This window comes from Pseudopipra pipra, chromosome 18 (assembly GCF_036250125.1).
Source record: "Pseudopipra pipra isolate bDixPip1 chromosome 18, bDixPip1.hap1, whole genome shotgun sequence".
In the NCBI taxonomy this organism is placed as follows: domain Eukaryota; kingdom Metazoa; phylum Chordata; class Aves; order Passeriformes; family Pipridae; genus Pseudopipra; species Pseudopipra pipra.
Window position 1 is genome coordinate 1,508,439 of NC_087566.1, and position 6,000 is coordinate 1,514,438.

Here is a 6,000-nt window from a genome sequence, read left to right on the forward strand (position 1 = left end):
TCACCTCCCGCGGGCACTGGCGGGGGACGGGGACATTCCCCACTGTGGCACATGGGGATGAGCAGCCTGGGGAAGAGGAGATGCTGGCAGGAGACATGTTTGGGGGCAGTGTGGGGACCGATGGCCGAGGGTCAGGAGTCAGTTTGCGCAAAACCTTCAGCCCTCCCAGCGCAGCAGGGACAGACGCCGTGTGCCAGCCCAGCGCCATACCCAAAGTCACCACTGGCACGTGGCCCAGGGTGACAGTGGGGCTGGGACAGTGACTGGCCAGAGCAGGGGGGCTGGATCCAGAGTGTCACTGCTGTCCCCTCTGTTGTGGTGGTTCACACTGGCAGGGGCAGTGGTTGGGCTGCACATCCTGGCTGCTCCACGGCACCTCCACCATCCTCATCCTCCTCCCCGCTGGACCCCCAGCAGATTTTTGTTGCAAGGGTTGGGTCATCCCTGCAGCAGGGACAGGATGTCAGTGCATGCACCTGGCATGAAACGTTGCTGCCTCCAGGCCTGGTGCCCGGTGATGGGCACAGGGGCCGAGCTGTCTCGGTGGCACGGGGGGACAGTGAGCTCGTGCCTCTCTGGTGCAGAGAGGGGGCTGCAACCCTGCTCCCAGTGATGCCCCAGTGACCCCCATCTCCCTCCTCTTCCTCCCCAGCTGTCACTAAAGGGCTCCTCATCCTCTGGGTGGTGCCAGGACAGGGAGGGCGGCCCCTGAAAGCCCCCACCGTGCAGCAGACCCAGGCACTGGTGAAGCTCATGGCCGAGGACGCGCAGGAGCTCTTCACCTTCTACGTGAGTGCCCTTCCCCGGGGTGAGGGGTCACACCTGTCCCCTCTACAGGGGGACACAGGGCTGGTGGGGGGTGGTCCCTGTGCTTCTCCCATCCCACGTCCCTGATCATCCTCTCCCATCCCTGAGCAGGAGGCTGACCAGCACCTGGCCATCCACAGCATCTGCCGCACCAACACGCCTCCCCAGTGGCTGCAGCGACCGGTGAAGGGGCCCTGTGGGCTCAGGAGGCTGTGGGAGCCCATGGTCCACATGGACCAGGCACTGCAGGACATCATCCGGCACCAGCGTGACCTCAGACCCCCCGGTGCCGAAATCTTTCGCCGCCTGAACAACACCCGCCGGCACGTGCGGGGGCTCCTCAACAACCTGGCCGGGCTCTTCCCTGCCCTCAGCCCCCGCCACCAGCCCCCCCCCAGCCCCAAGGAACACACCAACATCTTCAAGCAGAAGCTGCAGGGGTGCCAGATCCTCTGGAGCTACGCCCGTTTCATGGCCGAGTACAGTGCCCAGCTGGAGACCAGGAGCGGCCGGACGTGCCGGGAGAAGCGGAGATCCCAGCGGGGCTCACGGACACCTGCGCGCTCCTAGGGCAGCCCCACCGGCACTGGAGTTGTCCTTGTCTGCATCTCCATCATCTCCGTCACATCTCATCCCATCTCAACCCCATCCCAGCACAGAGATGCCTTGGCTGACCAGGATGCACCACAGAACCCCTCTCATCTCACCATGGAGCGAAGACACGAGTGCACCCAGAGCATCTCTGGTCACTTTGCATTGCCATGGGGACCCCGCTGTCCCCGTGCCACCCCTCGGCTGCAGGACAGCCCTGCTCTGCTCCTCCCAGCTCCCCCACATCTTGACCCTGGAGCCGGGTGTCCCCTGGGTGCCCAGCCATCCCCTGTCACTGAGCCCTGCCAGATTTTCCAGTGATTCAATGGGTCGGGTGACCCGGCCTGACTAAGAGCCACTCAGCCCACGAAGAGTGCTGCTGCCACCAGGGAGTGTCACCAGTGTTGTCACCCCCTGCCTGCCCTGCACCAGATCTGCTGGCCCCAGAGAGTGGCTGAGAGAGGAATCCTGTGAGCTTGGTGTTCTTCTGAGCTTGGTGTCCCTCTGAGCTTGGTGTTCTTCTGAGCTTGGTGTCCCTGTAAACTCACTGTCCCTCTGAGCTCAGTGTCCTTCTGAGCTTGGTATCCCCACAAGTTTGGTGTCCCTGTGAGGTCGTTGCCCTGCACACTTGGTGTCCCTTTGTGCTTGGTGTCCCTACAAGCTCAGTGTGCCTTTGCACATCCCTGTCCTTGTCCCTGCACGCTCAGTGTCCCCAAGCCCTCAGCGTCCCTGTGCTCTCAGTGTCCCCTGTGCTCGGTGTCCCCACGCTCACTCTTGCACACTTGGTGCTCCCACACCCTCAACATCCCTGTCCCCTCAGTGTCCCCCCAGGCTGTGCCACCACAGCCCTGACTGTGCCGGGCAGGGACTCGGCTCTGGCCACCGCACTGTGACGGTGGGTGGCAGCACCCACCCCCTGCCCCCTAATTTATACATTAATATTTGTGTGTTTGTGGTATTTATTGAATCTCAGAGCTAATTTAATGCATCCCTATAGTGGGGTAAAATATTTAAGGACATTTGTAATATACAAATATCTATTTTTGTGATAATTTTTGTACGGTGTTAAACTATGGATGTCACGAGGTTTTATTTATGAATATTGATATTTTTGGTACTTTGAGAAGGGCGGTGCCCTCTGCCCACGTGGCACCTCCTTATTTTTGTACAATGGCAGAAGGAAATAAAGTGCTGACCTCGGCCTGTCGGCCACTGAGACGTCGTGTCCCTGTGTCCCTGTGTCTGTCCTGGTGGCTGTGGGCACAGAGGGGCTGTATTTTGGGGGCCAGACTGTGCCTGTTGTCCTCACCAGGGCACATGGGGTGTGACATGGGGTGGTGTGGCACACAGTGTGGCATAGTGGGGGATGTGGCACCTGGGATGAGGGGCAGAATGGTGTGGTGAGTGGCACGGCACAGGATGTGGCACATGGCACACAATGGGATGCGGTCCATGGAATGGCACAGGACATGGCACTGCACCTCACAGCATGGCCCACAGCGTGGCACAGAACACGGCACACGATGGGATGCGGCCCATGGCACAGCACAGAACGTGGCACATCGTGGCATGGCACCTATCACAGCAGAGGACATGGCACAAGATGGCACGTGGTCCATGGCACAGCACAGAACATGGCACATCATGACATGGCACAGGATGTGGCACATTGTGCCGTGTGGCACGTGGCACAGGATGTGGTGTGTGGTATGTGATGGGATGTGGTCCATGGCATGGCACAGGACATGGCACAGTGGCATGTGGCATAGGATGTGGCACATGGCACAGTGTGGCACACATGGCACACATTGTGTGACATGGCAAGGTGTGGTGTCCCATGGCATGGCCTGGTGTTGCCAGGCATGTGCCGTGCCATGGTGTGGCACACAGCCCATGGCACACACGGCCCTCTGTGACAGCCCCCTGGCACAGTCTGGGCCGTTGCCACAGCCACACCAAGTGCAGTGCCCCTGCAGTGTGACCAGGGCCACCGTGGGGACCAGGCCACCCACTGCCACCAGTCCCGCTGAGTCAAAAATCCTAAGACCGGGTCATGTGTCCCCATGGAGTCACTCGTTCCCTGTGTGCCGTGTGCCGGTGCCCGCCGGGCTGCCTGGCTGTGCCGTGGGCACCCTGCCTGAGTCAGTCACAGCAACATCGCCACCGGGACGGCCACCACCGCCCTGGCACCTGGGGACACTCCTGGTGGGGACAATGTCACCATGAAGCAGCCCGGGCTGGCCTGGTGTGCTGTGGGTGACCGTGACAGTGACCGTGACTGTGACCGTGACTGTGCCACCGCCGAGCCGCCCACCCAGCTCCGGAGGGGCTGTGGAGGGGAGGGCACAGGTACGTGACCCCCGGGAGCGCGTGAAGGGGTGGGTGACACCCTGGGCTGAGGGTCACCAGAGGGACACTGGCTCTGTAGGGTCCTCATGGGGCTCCCAGGGCAACCCAGTGCCCCCCTGTGGGAAAAGCCACCCCATGGTGGGGACATTGCTTGGCCACAGTCCCCAAGGGCAGCTCACGCTGTCACAGCCACGGGGTCCCCAAACACGGCAGTGGGAAGCAGCACAGGGTCTGCCTGGGGGTGACATGTGTGGGGTGGCACCGGTGAGGGAGTGGAACTGCTAGAGTGTCACTGATGGGGTGATACCTCTGGGGTGACATTGGTGGGGTGGCACCGGTGGGGTGACATTTGTAGGGTGGCACCGACAGGGCACAGGGGCAGGGGCGAGGCAGCCCTGGGCAGGGAACCATCGTGAGTCAAAGGGGGATTCGGTCCCCACCTTTGGGGAGCTCCGGATTTCCCCGGGACAGGGGCACCTACCTTACTCATCCCTTCATCACCACCCCCCGGCAGGGCCCCCCCAGACACCCTCAGACCCAGCACAGCCTCATCCCACACCTGTGGGACCCCCCAGGGCTCCGATGATGCTGGAACCTGGGTGTCCCCCCCTGCACCTGGAGAGCAAGGAGTGGGATCCTGAGGGGACCCTGAGGGAATGTGGGATGGGGATGGGGCACGGGGGGCAATTATGGGGTGGGGCAGTTCTGGGATGGGGCTGAGGCAGTTCTGGGAGGGACTGGAGAAGGGGGGACGATGGTGGGGTGGGGAAGGACGGGAGGGGACAGTTGTGGGCTGGGGAGAGGAGAGATCTGGGATGGGGACGGGGCAGGGTGGCAGCGCCGGAGCAGGGATGGGATGGGAATGGGGCAGTTCTGGGTGGGGATGGGGCAGAGGGGGCAACTATGGGATGGGGAGAGGCCAGTTCTGGGCTGGGGCAGCAGGGGGCAGCACGGGGACAGGGATGGGGACAGGGATGGGGACAGGGATGGGGACAGGGATAGGGACAGGGATGGGGACAGGGATAGGGACAGGGATGGGGCGGGGGGACAGCACAGGGACAGGGATGAGAGGATAGCATGGGGACAGGGACGGGGACAGAGACGGGAACACGGATGGGGCGGAGGGGCCGCACGGGGACAGGGAAAGGGATGGGGGTGTCTGGGACAGTTACGGACGGGACGCGGCGGAGGGGACAGCTCGGAGTGGGGGAGAGCAGCAGCACGGCAGCGGTGGCCTTGGAACAGCCCGGGCTGTTTTCCCATGGGAGCATCGCTCCCCGCAGAGGTCCAGTATCTCCCCATGGGTGGGTTTGTCTTTTTTCCTAGAGAAAGCCCACCCTTTAATCCCAATACTTTTGCCCAAAGGGATGAGCCACCAGCAGGCTTGGGAACATTGGTGCCACTGTGTCCATCCCACCATGATCAGGGTCCCTCACCCCTCGGGGAACCCCCACTCCACCTCCCTGCACCTTTCACCCCCCCAGACTTCCCCCAAACATTTCTAGCACCCTAGAAAATCGACTATAAATGGGACCCCAAAGCCCAGCTCAGCTCCAGCCTGGCTGAGTTGCTCCTGAGAAATTCAGAGAAAGGGCAAATCCTGCCCACAACCCCCCCAGGACGTTCCCCAGTGCTATTAATTAACTTCATTAATTCCTCAGTTAATTAAATGCGTCAGGCCATCAGATGTCCATCAATATGTGATGTGCTGCTCCCCAGACCCCCATAAAACCGGGCTGAGGCCATGGGGGGGGGTGGGTGATGGGGCTTATCCTCGCTGTCCTTTGCAGCCCCCAGCCCCATTCCTGACATCCCAGTAAGGCCAGACTGGGTTAAACTGGGCTTTGCTTGCTGGGGCATCGATGCCATCAGCAAACCAGGCTGGTTCTCGCCTGGGGAAACTGAGGCAGCAGCAGACGTGGACCACCAAGCACAGGGGGGTCTCTGTGCCCCCCCTCGCCATGTCCCCCCCTCCACAGGGGGACAGCCGGGGTCGTGGTGGCTCTTGCGTCACCGTTCCTTGACTGTCACCGTCGGGTTCACCTGCCAGGGCGCAAACTTGCTAAACCTGATCAAAGTTTCAGCTCGACCTGGGTGAGAAAAAAGTATAGAGAGGGACAAAAAAATCCATTTAACCTGTTTTTCACCCAAATCGGGGAATGGACAGACCTGCAGTGTCCTGATCCCATGGGAAACCCAGGAAAGGATGACCCAGTACCCTCCTGTCCGCACCAACACCCTTCTGCCCGCACC